The sequence below is a fragment of the Lutzomyia longipalpis genome, chromosome 4 (genome assembly GCF_024334085.1).
Source record: "Lutzomyia longipalpis isolate SR_M1_2022 chromosome 4, ASM2433408v1".
Classification (NCBI taxonomy): domain Eukaryota; kingdom Metazoa; phylum Arthropoda; class Insecta; order Diptera; family Psychodidae; genus Lutzomyia; species Lutzomyia longipalpis.
In genome coordinates, this window is record NC_074710.1 from 3,671,474 (window position 1) to 3,686,381 (window position 14,908).

At 34.7% G+C, this 14,908-nt stretch overlaps 1 protein-coding gene across 1 annotated transcript in view; it reads left to right on the plus strand.

Moving 5' to 3' along the window:
• Positions 1-14,908, plus strand: part of LOC129795731 (40S ribosomal protein S10b-like) — a 575,051-nt gene that overhangs the window by 258,207 nt on the left and 301,936 nt on the right. The gene's annotated exons all lie outside the window — the stretch shown is intronic.

Consider the following 14,908-nt stretch of genomic DNA (forward strand, 5'->3'; position numbering starts at 1 on the left):
ATAATTTGACTTGTAAATTTTTTTTTCGAGTAATTTTAATTTTTTTTTTAGTTAAACATCTTATTTTCTAAGGAAGTTACCTTTCTTAACCTTTGGAATGCGGAGGCCTTGGTAGTTACGTTGAATGCGAAGGTGGGGTCGTTGAACGACCCCAAAAAGAAGGCCAATTTTCTCCCAAATTATACAACCTGGAGTTGTCGGGTTAGTGTCTATAGATTCCTTATATAGTCCTCTAGAAGGAGATATTAGGGAAAAACATTTTTCACTCCTTTTTCACAATTTCTTCTTGAGAAATTTTCCAAGAAAGTTAACCCCAACTGCTATTTTTTTTCACTCTTCCCCACATTCGCCTCACTTCCCGCAACGTGATAAATGGCAATATTTCTCGAATATTCTTTATTGTTTTGCACATTTACATGCTTCTAATTATGTTTTATGTTGTTTATGCTCTAAATTTTCCGCAGCATGACCGTTACACCAATTTTTGAATTCCCTTCTTCTACATTTTTCTTAATAACTTTTCTTGTGGTGGTCAGATTGAGCTGAAATTTTTACACAACCTCCTCAGATACCCAAGGAACTTATTTCCAAAAGATGGGAACGCTATCTTTTATATTTATTGAGTTATAGCACGAAATATAGCGCTGGGGTCGTTCAACAACCCCGCTCCGCATTCCAAGGGTTAATAAATTAATCTATATTGAATGTTTTCTCATGTTAGAACCATTTTCTCCTTTATTGAGTGAAAATTCAATTTTAATGCATGCAGAAAATGGTTTAAATTCACAATTAGATTGTTTCCTTGAATAAATAAAGTAAAGCACGCGAAAGGGGATGAGAAAATGGGGATGGAGTAATAAAGGAATAAATTGCATTATCCCCAACACAGCCGGTGCGATGGTGGAGTGAAAACGATATTAAGCGACAATTGTCCAACTTATGTAGCACTTTCAATCTGCAGTGTATCACTCGGTGTTGGTGGAATGCTTTAAAATCTAATACATAATGCATACTTTGGATGCTACATACGGCACTTGGGAGAATTTAAGTGGGACGTAAGGGTAGGTGGGTGGGAGTGAAGATTTCCTCCTTGGGAATTATTTGGCACAACGTATTGTCGGCTTCCGTGTAATTTAAATGACGTGGCAGTTGGGGGTGTGTTTCCCTGCTGATGGCTCGTCATGGTACGTCAAGTAAACTGTGTGGATGTTCAACAAAACGGATTACTCTACTTTACATAAAGACTAGGAAAATTTCTTCAACACACACCCACACGACTGCCTCTCTGAGGCGTCACGAAGAAATTGTAGAAGAGCATGAGGTACCCTGTCTTCTTATTTTATTTCTTCTCCTTCTCTCACTCTCTCCACACTTGGCTAGAATCTAATCTTCAAACTAAAAGGAGATATACTATGAAGTTCAATTTTCTGGGTAATAACGTCAATTCCTTTTTATACCAGGATGAGTCTTGCGAAGAGTCCTTAAACTCACTCACCCTTTTCCCTTCCCCTCATCTTTAGCCCCACAACAAAATCATCCCCCGTGTAGCTGGCTCAATGAGACTGCTGAAAGATGGTGGAGAGAAAAAAAAAAAAGAGAGAATTTCGATATTTAATTACCATTCGGAAACTATTTGCCAAAGCAATAGTGCCTTGAGGAAAATCAAAAATTCCCTCCGTTCCGTCGTGTGGAATTAATAGTGAAATTAATAGTTTGAATTGAGTTTGAGACTTGCACGAGGCAATACGTTAGTCGGCAATAAATTCACCCCCCAAAGAATCCATCTTCCCCCGCCTCAGTGAAAGGATGCTCCACGGCGGAGGTGGTGGATGTGGGAGAGATAAATTAAATGTGGGGTGATTTAATTTAGAAGCCGTATTCTCCTCCAAATACAGCCACATTGGAGAATCTAATAAATATTTCCTTCAGGTCACCACAGAAAACAGTGAATTCAGCGATGCGGAAGAAAAAGTTTCCCCCATCTACTAAATGTGCGCACAGGGTGGCGTCATTGATGTGCACGGAAGATTTTCAATGCATTAAGGTGGTCTCTTGGGCAAATTGTTGGAACTGTCTTATTGTAATCTTTTCATTTTTCTTGGAGTTTTTCTTAAACTTGGTTTTCCAATGTTGGTTACATTTGTAGCCTAATTACTGAACAGTAAGAAAATCAATTTTCGCCCTCTTAGGTGCGACGTCATCTTGTGATTTTCCTCAAAACACAAAGGTAGGTTTTTCTCAGAATCTACTGGATGGATTTTGATGGGGTCAAAAGCAAATGAAAGAGGAAATATCAGTGCAAATTTTGATGTACCAGAATTTTGAATTTCCACTCTGGGGCTGAGAAAAGTGGGAAAATGTGACTTTTTTCTGATATTTTTGACGTTTTTCCACTTTTCTCAGCTCCAGAAAGGAAATTCAAAATTCCGCTACATCAAAATCTGCATTGGTATTTCCTCTTTCATTTGCTTTTTACCCCATCAAAATCCATCCAGTAGATCCTAAGAAAAAACTACCTTTGTGTTTTGAGGAAAATCTCAAAATGGCGTCGCACACAAGATGGCGGGAAATGATTTTCTTACTCTTCAATAATAAGTCTTTAAATGTGGCCAGTACCGGAAAACCAAGTTTAAGACAAACCTCAAGAAGAAAAATTTGATTTCATCAGCTCTTAAAAGAGACCCTCCTTAAAAGGATTTTTGAATTTATTATGTTTTACTGGAATTGAATCCCAGAAATTTCTTTTATTAAATTTTTTTTTAATAAATAAATTTATTTTAGTGTTGGAGAAGCACGGTTACGTCCTTTATCAGTTTTTCAATCTCAGTTATAATACATTTTAAAAGTTTAATTCCTCCGCATCAAACCTACAAAGTGTTAAATTATATTTTTTCATAATGTCCCTATAATATTTATTAAATGCAATTATTGAATATTTGGCAGAATTAAATTCAATTTCTTAAATTATGGCAGATCGGCATCTTTCAGAAGGTCCTGTCTAATTGAGGCTCAAGTGATATTTAAAGCGATCCGAATTTGGCCGTCCTTCCTTACTTTACATATTCTTATAATAAAATGAAAAGTATTTTTTTTTAAATGTAAAGTAAGCTTTAAAACTATGCCTACAAATTGTTTCTCTTTAAAAAAATGCACTTCAAAGTCAACACCGTGTATACCGTGTTTAAGGATAAGACGGTCCAGGAGGTAACCCCTTTAATCACCCTGAGTTCAAACGCACGAGGGAGAGAAGATGGAGAGCAACAGTTAACCACATTCATTCATCTCGTCGTCCATCCCCATTCATCCTCGGTGCAACTTCCTGTGTTCATTTTCCTTTCATTCACCCCATCTACCCCCCATGCCCATTGATTGTGAGCCAATGGAAAGGAAAAATGCTGAGAAGGTAAGGAATCAAAAGGCAATAATAGCGAAGGAAATTTAGTAGAACGGCAGCAAAGTTTGACATTTTGCAGCTGATAAAAGGACCCTCCATCTCTCCTGTATTTGCGGAGCATTCCCTCCTTGTACTTGTGTAACTTTCAAACGAGAAATACATGCGATAAACTAACATAAAGTGATTTATCTTTTCATGTTGAAATGCATTGAATTTTCCGGTAGTCTATCAATGTAACAAAATTAGGTATACGACGATGCTTTAATGGGAATTTCGCTTGTGAAAATTCGTTGAAAATTAATTTAAAATCTGGGATTATTAATTTATATATGTAGGAACTTTTTAAAAGTTATAAAAGCTTGACGAATTAATCAAGCACTCTTACTGTCATAAAGGTACCATTAGCATTGGATTGGGCTTAAGGGAAATATGACAAAAAAAGTCATTAAATTTTTGTATGAGAAACATGGAGAGAGATAGATAAATTGGTGGTATGAAGTTAAAAAAGAAGCTTATTAATTTTTTAATTTTCTTTTAATTTTTTGCAATTTAAAGGCTTGAAATAAAACAAAAAAATATTGTAATAATAATTATTTATTTGATTAAAAAATTATTAAACTGAATTTTTAAATTTTCTTTGGGATCAGCAGAGAAGTTTCGAAAAAGATTAGTTTAAAAAAGGGAAAACTACGCCCTCTTTGCATCTCTTTTTGAATGCTTTGTACATGAAGCAAATGCATCGATTGAAGCATATGCTTGCGTTATTTATATACAAAGACATAGCTAAGGAACGAGGCTTTTGTATATTTTAACGAAATATTTGAAATTTTCTCAATACGTTTCTAGTGAAAAAATAAGGCTTCTATTTGGTCGTTTTTCGTAATATTCTGTAATATCTTTTATCCATTTTTTTCATCTAATTTGTAATTTATTTTCCTAAAATTCAATGAAAACCTAAAAAAAAATAGTCAAAATAAAAATGATACATCGTAGTTATTTGTAGGTATTATTTTGTAAACATTGAAGCTTTTTTTATTACCTACATGCAGTCATGCAAACATTACCAATTTTCTCAGCTCTTTTCACTGAAAAGCTATATGAATGAAAAGCCATAGATTTTCCTTTTGCTTGATTAGTTCGTACGTTCAAAGGATTCGGAATTGATTTTAATTCACTGCGTTCGACGTCCGAGTTTGATGTGAAATACGTAGAGAGAGAGAAGCCTTCGAAGATTTATATTGAATTTATTTCATTTGAATGAAGATCTTTGGGTGAAGGTTCAAGAGTTCATTGAATTGTGATGTGGTACAGACAGAGGCATACCATGTGAGCTGAACTGATACTTCATAAGAATGTGAATGAAGACAGTTTTCCTTATTAATGTCACTTACAGCTGCTGTGCTTTCCATCTGTAAACACTCTTTTGTACTATATACTTCACTATATATGTATGTACGTATGTATACCCTGGTAGTCCCGTGTTTGTGTATTCAGTAACCAAATTACAAGGTCCCGGTCATATGTTGATGATGTTACATGGAGCTGTGGCAGCAATCCACCCTGCACACAACCCATAAATTCCACTCACTTATTAAGGGGCGGTGTGGGGGTATAAATTTATGCTAATTCTGATAGACCTACATTTCACAGTGTTCGCACTCCTTGCATTTGCTTCTAGGGGAGAAAATTCCCTATATGTGAAAAAGGCAGGAAAATCCGGGATGAGGAAATGATGGAGTTGCAAAAGGAAAATCCTCACGCGGAAGCAGAATGACGATGCAGATGTACAAATTAATTGAGCCCTGCTATACCTCCAACTCTATCTCCTGCCATATCCCCTCGTAGAACTTCTTGCATATAAATAGCGTTGTGTTTCACTTTATCACCAAGTTGAATAGAAAAACTAAACGAGTTGAAATGGAAGATTTTACAGAAAAAAAATCAGGCACAATGCGAAAGAGAAGCTTAAGTCTCAGATTTATTTCATCCACGTTAATGTTTATGGTATTTTGCACCCCTTCTTGCATTTTGCAACACTGTGAAATCCCGCTGAATTAAATGGGTAGGAGTTGTGCGAGAAGTTAGGAGAGTAAAGAGGGTAGAATTATGTGTAGTGTGTAACTACTTAATTAGCCAATAATGCGATTGAAATCAATTTCTTTGGCAATTAATAAGAATTGGGAAGAAAATCTCCTGTAGAGCCAAAGCTGATTTATTTCTTCGTAATAAATGCGTTTTTTGTATAGAAACGGAAAAAAGGGAAAGGAAAATGTTGTTTTATCAGAAACTTCCAATATTGATTTACTGGAAAATCCATAATTTATAGGGAAAAAATTATTAAAATCGAAGAAATTCATTAATAAGTCAGCAATCATTCCAATTCAGTCCTTTCCGAACAAACAAGCCAGCCCTCTCTTGGAATTCTCTTCCACCACCAACCCCTCGACTATACAGCATATTCCACCAACCCGCAGAAATCCTGCGAGGGCGGAATTTCAATTAGTCAGGGCAACATAGATTGTGAGGGGGCGAAAAAAAAACGACGAGTAGAAGGTCAAATAATAAAATGTGTGATAAATTATTCTCCGTCTGCTGCAAAAAAGTCCCTCTATCCTGGTGTTTTTCCACCCCCTAATTTGCACCTATTGCCTTTCAGCAGCTTTTCCCCATAAAGAAAATCTATGTATATATAGTCAGGGTGGGTTGGCAAATGGAAAGGCTAAGAGGGTCACGAGGTGGTGCGGGGATAAATTAAAAAAGTTCCATTCCGCTGATAATATTACCTATTTCTTAATGAGTTCCCCGCAACCCCCCCATCCACCTCTCACTGAAATGGATATGCTGCGTGTTAGAAGGCATCTAGCTATCCATCAAAGGTTTTCCCCAGTGTCCTTTTTCCTATTAAAAAAAAAAAAAGAAAACAGAATTTCAAGTCAGCATTCCATTGATGATTCCACAGAATGGTATTGATGAAATATTTTCATTTAATTAAGAAAGAGTCAAATTAAATGCTAATACTTGTACCTATTTGGTATAATTTAATTAAATCTAAATTAACTTATTGTTAGATTATTAATTAATTCCAATTAGGTCATCTAAGGGTCACACAATAAGAGTTTCTCCTTCTTTTCCGTTTTTTCTTTAAATCCAATTATTGGAAAGCCGAATTAAAAAAAGCTGATGGAGTGATCCTTGGTTTCAATCAAAGTCTGTTATTCCGCCTAACTTAATACCATACGAGGGCTGCATTGTAAAACCGGCTAAGTCGGTATGAGCTCCGAACCGACTTAGCCGGTTTTACAATGCAGCCCTCGCATAGCTGTTTAAGCTAGGCTTAAGTTTTTTAGGCTATATCTAAGTTTTTTAAGTTAAGTCTGACTTTTTAAAGCTAGGCTTAAGGTTTTGAAGCTAGGACTGAGTTTTTCAAATTATGCCTTATTTTTTATGTTAGGCCTAAATCCTTAAACTAGGCTTAAGTTTTTTCAATTTAGGTCTGGGTTATTTAGGCTAGATTCAAGTTCAGTTCAGCTTTTTTTTTAAAACTCAACTTTGAAAAAAAAAAACGTGAATCTAGTTGAGTTGTTGATTTATACGAGGTAAATTATTTGAACAGAAATTATGAAAAAATTGTTCAAATAATTCACTTCGCGGGAATCAAGAGGATCGATACATCAAGAAGGTGAAGAAGGGTCAATGTGGCATATTTTTCTTTTATTAAAAATATAATAGGTTAACTACTATAAATGTTATATATTTGCAATGTTAACCCTTAATACGCCAAAGCTACAATAATGTATTTAAAGCTCTAAGTTGGGTCTCTTTAAGGGATCATCAAGTTAGTTTTTTTTTATTCACATTTTTTTTTCTATTTACATAGGGTTAGAAAGGACTCTATTCATTCTTATGCAGTGGATTGCATTTAAATTACATGCGAAACAAATCATATTCTTTTCTAAGAGGTCAAATAAATTTTTAGTTTTGCGCTGAAATTTACTGAAAAATTTCTAAGAAAAGTTTGTCTGCAAAAACTGAAGGCCCAAAAAAAATTTTTGAACATAATTTGTAAGTCCACAGTTTAAATGAGCTCTCACGTCTAAAAGAACCCCCCCTGGCGTCTTTAAGGTTAACCACAGCAATATGCAGGTGCTTTTTTGTCTCTTTGCTTTTGTGTGTTCATAAGTTAGGTCGATATTTGGAGTTCGTGCGCGAAATCAATTATTTTGGCATTCACCCTCAAACCTGCGAGCCTCAAAATTGCCCCCATACACACACCACCACCCCTTAGAATAAACACAGCGCAACTATATAAATGCTCTATGTAGTAAATTTTTTGGCAGTCACTTGCTTTATTTATGGGTCTCATGTGCACTTTATTTAATGTGCAATATTTCAACCTATCCAAACTATTTTAATACATATTCGCGAGGCCTCCCCCTCCCCACTGGCTGCATGGCAAAAGGCAAAAAAAAAAAAACAAAACGAAACTACTGTGAGGCACTCACACGCGGAGTACTTCGACAAATAAATGGGGAAGAATTGGTGGAAGAAATATTATTAGTTGTTGTAGGAGAAAGATAAACATCCATGGATAGATAATGATGACTAAGGTAATTTTGTTCTCTTCGCATCTCCCCCCCACACCTTGATTTATGACTTCCCGCGATATTGATATGAGTGATTTATTGAAAAAGTGTTTATTTGATTTTTAAAATATCAATATCCATCGCGGAAGAGTGACTCGGCAGTGTTGGATGGAACACACCCAGGGTGAGATTCCACAGAGATCACTCACAGTTTCATTGGCAATACACTCAGTGAAGGTCTCTGCGTGGTACCACCATAATCTTACATGGCAAATCAATCCGCAAAGAATGTTCTTTGACAGATTGCTCTGTGTCACCAAAAAGAATTATTCTAGAACTATTTTTAGCTCTAGAAGATCAAAAGAAATCTTGTTTCAATATTTTCAGAATTATATATTAGTCTTTAATTAAATAAAATGGATTTTCTTTTATGAAATAAATTAATTTCTCATTTCATTTATTGCCTTTTGAAACTTTGGGATCGATTTTGATAAAAATCTTTTTTTCTTACAATTACAATTTTACAATTTTAGAATAAATAAGATTTTTTACATTCTGTGAACATTCTCACAAGATTTTAATAGTTAGTTAGTTTGTATGAAAGGAGAGCATTAAATGGGCTTTGAAATGGTACCAAATTTAAGAATATTGCTTTTTATTTTATGCCATTTTATCACATTCTGCGCAAACCTTTGGTGGTCGGAATAGGGCCACATTCTCCTATACATACATACATTCTACAGTAATGGTCATAAGAATATCTTGTAAAAATTTATGATTTTTTGCTTCAACAAAATGAAAAAAGAATATCAAAAAATCGGGGAAATCATCTGAATTGATGGAACCCGTAATAAATAAAAAAAAATATATCAAAAAATCTTTTAAAAATTTTTTCTGAAATTTTCTTTTTTTCTCTCTTCAACAAATATGGCATGAGAAGAATCTTGTCAAGCTTTATGGCTGTGGTGGTTATCCTCATGGCAATATGGCCTTAATAGCTCTATTCTCGCACATCATATTAAAGAAACTTTGTGCTTTTTCACACAGAAAATAACTTTGTTGTGGAAAAAGTTACGTGAATATTAAATTTTAACAAAAATGTACAAATATTGAGCTGTTGGCATCAATTTACCAACCCCAAGCACCCCTTCGTGGTTTCTCTTTTCCTCAATCAACGACTCCCAAACCATCCCTTGAAACCTCATAAATTTCACAAAGATGTATCTATAAAATATTTTCATCACCGGAAATTCTTCTGTTGTATGCTGCACTCTCTCGAAAAAAAAAAACGATCAATGTACCATCAAACGTGACACAGTATTTGATGTGGTTTCAATGAGAAATTTGAGCACAGTGTTCGGCTGAATTGAGGGGTGTATGATTGAGAAAATAGACAGCAACCCCCTTGAGAAAGTATGCTGAACAGTACATATTTTGCAACAATTTCTCATATATTTTGAATGTAACTTTCAAAGAGAAAAGGGAAATCTTGCGCTACATAGAGCAAAAAGACAGTTGATGGGTGAATAACAAGTTCATGTAGAAAGTGCCTATGAGGTGAAATTTATTGAAAATTCAACATATAAATGGAATTTCGTGGAAGTTATATATTGTAAAACAAATTTGATTACATACAAGTTTTGATATCATTTCTTGAGGGGGGGAAATCCGAAAACTTTCATCCCCACGCATATTTCATGAAACCCACATTGGCATCTCAAATATCCCGCAACCGCATCACAAAGTCAAATTTGCTTACCTAATGGAGTATGACGAAAAATGATTAATTATCCACCTCTCACACTTCCTCCTTTTGCCATAACTTTGCGTGCTCCTTAGCGAAGAACTTAACTACACACTCGACGCGATGCGAAGAAGTTGATAGATGAGCTGATGCTGAAGTATCTCCTTGCCAAGATAGTAAACGGAAGAATGCCGAAAGAGGGAGGTGATTTGATCGTCTCAACCAGTATTCCTGGCAAACAATCATCCTCCCCCAAAAGAGTCGATTTACTATCGCATGAACGAGTGATACCTCTTCACACACTCACACCCTCCAATTCTACTTCTGACTTTCTGTTATAAAAAAAAATGCAAAATGGTTCCAACGTTTCACTTGTACCCCTCGCAGTTAGCTGTGGGGTTAAAATAGGGTGAATAGGGTCAAGTACATACCTTTGGTAGCTTTTTCATTTTAAAGAATATTCAGTATGATGTAGAAAAGGCGCGTTCTTTGGGTCATACATAGACCCAAAGAGAAACAATTTATTTTCCTAAATTTTCGTGAATTTAAATATTTTTGCAACTTTAAAATGCAATAAATGCACGAAAAAGAGGCCAAAGAAGACGTTTTGCCTGAGAAATGTCTTCTAAGAGCATCCATAAAATAAATATCGTGATTAAGAGAGGGCATGTTTGAATGTTTCCATGTTTTACGTGGACGCGAAAGGGTTAACACTCCTCTACACCGTTATTTAATAGCGCAGTAGAATCCTACTGATCAAATATTTTTTTTTTTACTTTTTGACGCACTGTTTAGAATTTAAATTTAATTAAAATTAAGATTACTTAACTATATTACCGGTTTATTCATTCAAATTAAAAGCTTTTAGTAATCAGGGACAGTTATTTCTAACGTTTGACGCTTCATTTCTAATTTTAAAAGTTTAATTTTTCAAGTTTTGACATTTAATTTCTAGCACTTGACGTTTCCCAGCTATGACTTTCAAAGGATTTTTTATCTAGTATTTGTTTCTTTTCAAAAGTTTGACATGTTTAAAAAAATCGACGTTTAAGTTTAACATATCTTTTCTAACGTTTTTCATTGTAAAATGTTTAAGAATTCTTTAATTTTTTTCATATATAATTTTCTTTAGTCTGCAGGTAATTTCTTTTGAAGATTTAAAGAAAAACCTAAACTACTTGACTAACGGTGTACATTTTTATTTAATAAAAAATATTATTGACAGAACATTTTCACAGAGCAACTGTTCCTATTCACCCCATTTTTGCAATACCCTCCAAACCCTTCTCAATTGTATACAACAAATTTTCCAAGAGTTGACAAGTAACTCTCGTTTCGGCTCTCGTTAAATCGCATTCACGGGCATGTAATTGAAAAGGAGCTCCATTGATATCATTAGAATCACGATGTTGGATCCAAATAATTCGACAAAAAGAGTGGATTGAAACTTGAGGGAGAGAGGTAGTTTATTCAGTATTAATTTTATGCTCTGTCGCACATTATATATGAAAGGAGTATCCATGGAATCAAAATATCCCCCTTTTTTTTATTTTAAAACATGACCACATTTGAGTCTCGTTAAAAAAGAATAATCATGCTTCAATCCTCGATTAGCTTTGAATTTTGTTTTCAGGCTAATTTAAAAGTTTCGGCAAAAGGTAAAAAAAAGAATCGAAAAGTTTGGACATGAAACGAATATTCATGTTAACAAGCACACATTTCTATATACATACATTACATATTTTTCCGTATTAACTATTAATGAAGGATTTATGAGACTATTTGAACTTTTCCATACATAGATTTTGTATTATTTTGTTCTGTATCAAACACTAAATTCTTTGAACTCGAATGGGCCTAGGATTATTTTTTTTTTATTTTCACAAATTCCGAAAAACTTTTTAAACTTTACCGACAAACGAATCCATTGGATTTTTCTAATTTTTTACTGATAATGAAAAAACCGAGAAGGGATTTGTCATCGAATCGTATACGAAGTTGTTCTAAAGTAAGATTTTTCCTTCTTAAAAAATTTAGTAGATGATGGGCCTTATTCAGCGACCAAGAAACTCTTGAAATCTTTGAAGCTCAAGTCTTCCAGTGAAAAATTGCATTTAAAAATAATATATTTTTTTTAAATAATTCATTGGTGAAAATTATTCGATTTTATCTCCCAAAAATAGAAAAATGAAGCACTGTGGCTTCCTCGGAGTAAAACTGACATCTATATTTTATCAAATTGATGGGATTTTGTAGGTGAATGACAAATAACAATGAGATTTGTGATTTAAATGATTGATGCTTCCGGATATTTGCAAAATTGAAGAAATCATTTCAAATTGGCAGCCTTTTATTTTAAACAATCTGTGAGTTCTCACGAAAAATTGTTTGAAAGCTATTGATTTTTATAGATATTTGAAAGCTCATAGCTCGCGGTGGCTTTCAAAATAAATAAATAAACAATGTGAATGTGTTGCAGAATATATTTTTAAAAAAATACAGAAAAACAGTTTTTTATTCTTGGATGTTTCTCATTTCTATTTTCAATTTTTCGACTTATAATACTAAATTCAATAAGAAATATTGATTTAAAACTAAAACAATGACCAACACAGAAAATACAGCACTGTGCGAAGGAAAACTCATAGCAAAACTCTGCAATTTCCCTCTAAATTCGAGGAATTGCAAAGAAAAGAAAAATGTTAAAATGACCTGAACGAGAAAATGTATATAGAATGAAAGGGGTTGGGGAGGGAAACATCGGTGGTGAAAGGAAAGGCGAATAGAATGGATGATTCACCCCATTTGGGTGCCTCTTTTGGAATTGTTTGAAAAATAAACCCCCGCATGTGTAGCCACCCCTCATGGGGTGACGACTACCGAGTATATGAAGAAAGTTTTCTCCGAGATACATAATATTGGGACGCTCTATTCAATTTCCACGCCATACATTTTTGATGGCCACGTGAAAATGGGCACAAGAGGTGCGAGAGAAGTTGAGAAAGATTTATTGAAATGTCATTTGAGGGGGAAATGTGGGGGGTATTGTGTGGAGAAAAAAAAAGGAACGAAGGAAATGAACTCTTGGAGAGAAAGGATGTTGGCGCATTGTAGGGGTTGAAAATTGCAGAATATTAAACTTGTCGTTAAATTATTTAAGTGTTAAATTTTTATGGAGGAGAACGCCGTTAAAGGAGACCTCCTTTTGATTCTCAATCTTCTTTATGGGCAATTCTTATTTTTTCTCTCTCTCTCGTTTCATTTTCCTTTCCGAAAGTTGGAAAATTTCCTTGGAGAAAAAAAAACAGCAACAAGGCAATTTCTTCGGTGCTTTTTAGCTCGTCCTACGTTGCTACAAACATTCCATTACTGTTGATAAATATTTCACGAAGAAAACGAATTAATATTTTTACCCCCAACTTCCTAGTAGAAAATCATCAAAAGGTTCTTTTGGAATAAATGAAAGAAATTTTCAAATGAAAATTAACAAATTCCCTTTTTTTGTAAAATACGGAAATTTTTCCATTAATTTTCTTTGTAATTAAATGTAGAAAATTCCCCTGAAGAAAATATTTAATAAAATATTAATTCCTTCGAAAAAAAACGCGCCCGTCTTCTCACATTATTCTCGACTTTGTGAATTTTCTTTTTGAAACCTTCGATGCTTTTTTTTCTGGATCACTCTCCTGGAAATCTAATAATAATGAAATGTAGGTATTACATATTTTATTAATTCTCGAGATTTCACATCAAGAGAGGAAGCTGTGTGAGATTTCTTTGAGCACCATGCTTACAAAGGAACTCAATTTTATTTACTCGAATGAGTATTGGATGGATTAATCGCATTATTTTTCCCACCCAGCTCACCCACGTAGTAAGCAAACACCCCCACACGCGTGTACGTTGTTATGAATAATGATGCAAATCCTATTGAAAAATGAATGGTATGCCAGGATTGAAGAAAAAAAAGATTTAGATTTTTTTTTTAATTAAGGAGCAAGGAAAACTAAAGAAAATTCTTCTCATTAATTCTGTCACACTAAACTAAAGAAGTTTGTAGGGATTAATAGCAAAAAAAAACAGATTTTTTAAAATAACTTATTTAGATCATGAAGTACTTATTATGTATCATTTATGTATCATCCATTATAATAAAAATCTCTATTTTTAAAGACACGAAAATAATCTTTAGGAATTTATTTTCAGACGAATTTTCTACAAAACATTTTATATATACATAATGTATAGGCCCAATTTTATAAATAACACGAATAAATTTATCCCCAGACGTGCTATATATGTACCTATGCCTTCCCCTAGACTACCCAATAAGTGGATGACTTGTTGTGAAGTCTGGTGGTTTGCTTGTTATCCATTGCCTGGGCTTTGGTGTTTTTAATCCGATTTCTCTGAATGCATTTTCCATTTGTACCTCCACGGGTGGGGTGGTTTTGTGGGCCAAAGTCGGTGCTGTAGTGGGATAACGAAGGGGGTGGTGGCAAAGGGGATGAATTGAGCACAATATCTGTAATTAAGCATGAGAGATGGAAACAAGGGGTGGCCGGTACTGAAGTCAAGTGCGGCGAGAAGACGAAATGAAAATCAACCCTCTAATAATTCCACTTGAACTGCGGCGTACTTCCATCATCATAATCGACATTCGGGTATACGAGAATATCCCCTGTCAATGCGCAAAGGTGGCTTGTTGGAGGAAAAAAGTAATTTGTAGATCGATTGGGTACCAGATGAATGGTGAAATTTCTTTGCACCACCCCCACACAACTTTCGGGTGAGCACACCATCGAGTTTGACAGCGGACAAGGATAATTTCTGGTGACATGGAGTCTTCCAAGGAGAAAATGAAGCCCACAAAGTCCCACCAACTGATTTTCGCACCATCTTCCAACCAACACAAAGTCTTGTCTGTCTTGTGAAAAGTTTCGCCACTCTGTGAGTAGGGGGGGATTTGGGTGGAAAGAGAATTTGGGCGGAAGATTGAGGAAAATTATTTCGGACGGATGGGGATGTGCGGCACGGAGGGAAGAGCTTGAGATAAGACGTAGGGATGGAAACGCATTGGAGATGAGAAGTGATGAGACTTATTTATCTGCACAGACTTTGTGGGATGCTTTATGACTTCTTCAAATATCGATTTTAATTCTATGGTGTGTAGCCATAGAAACGCAT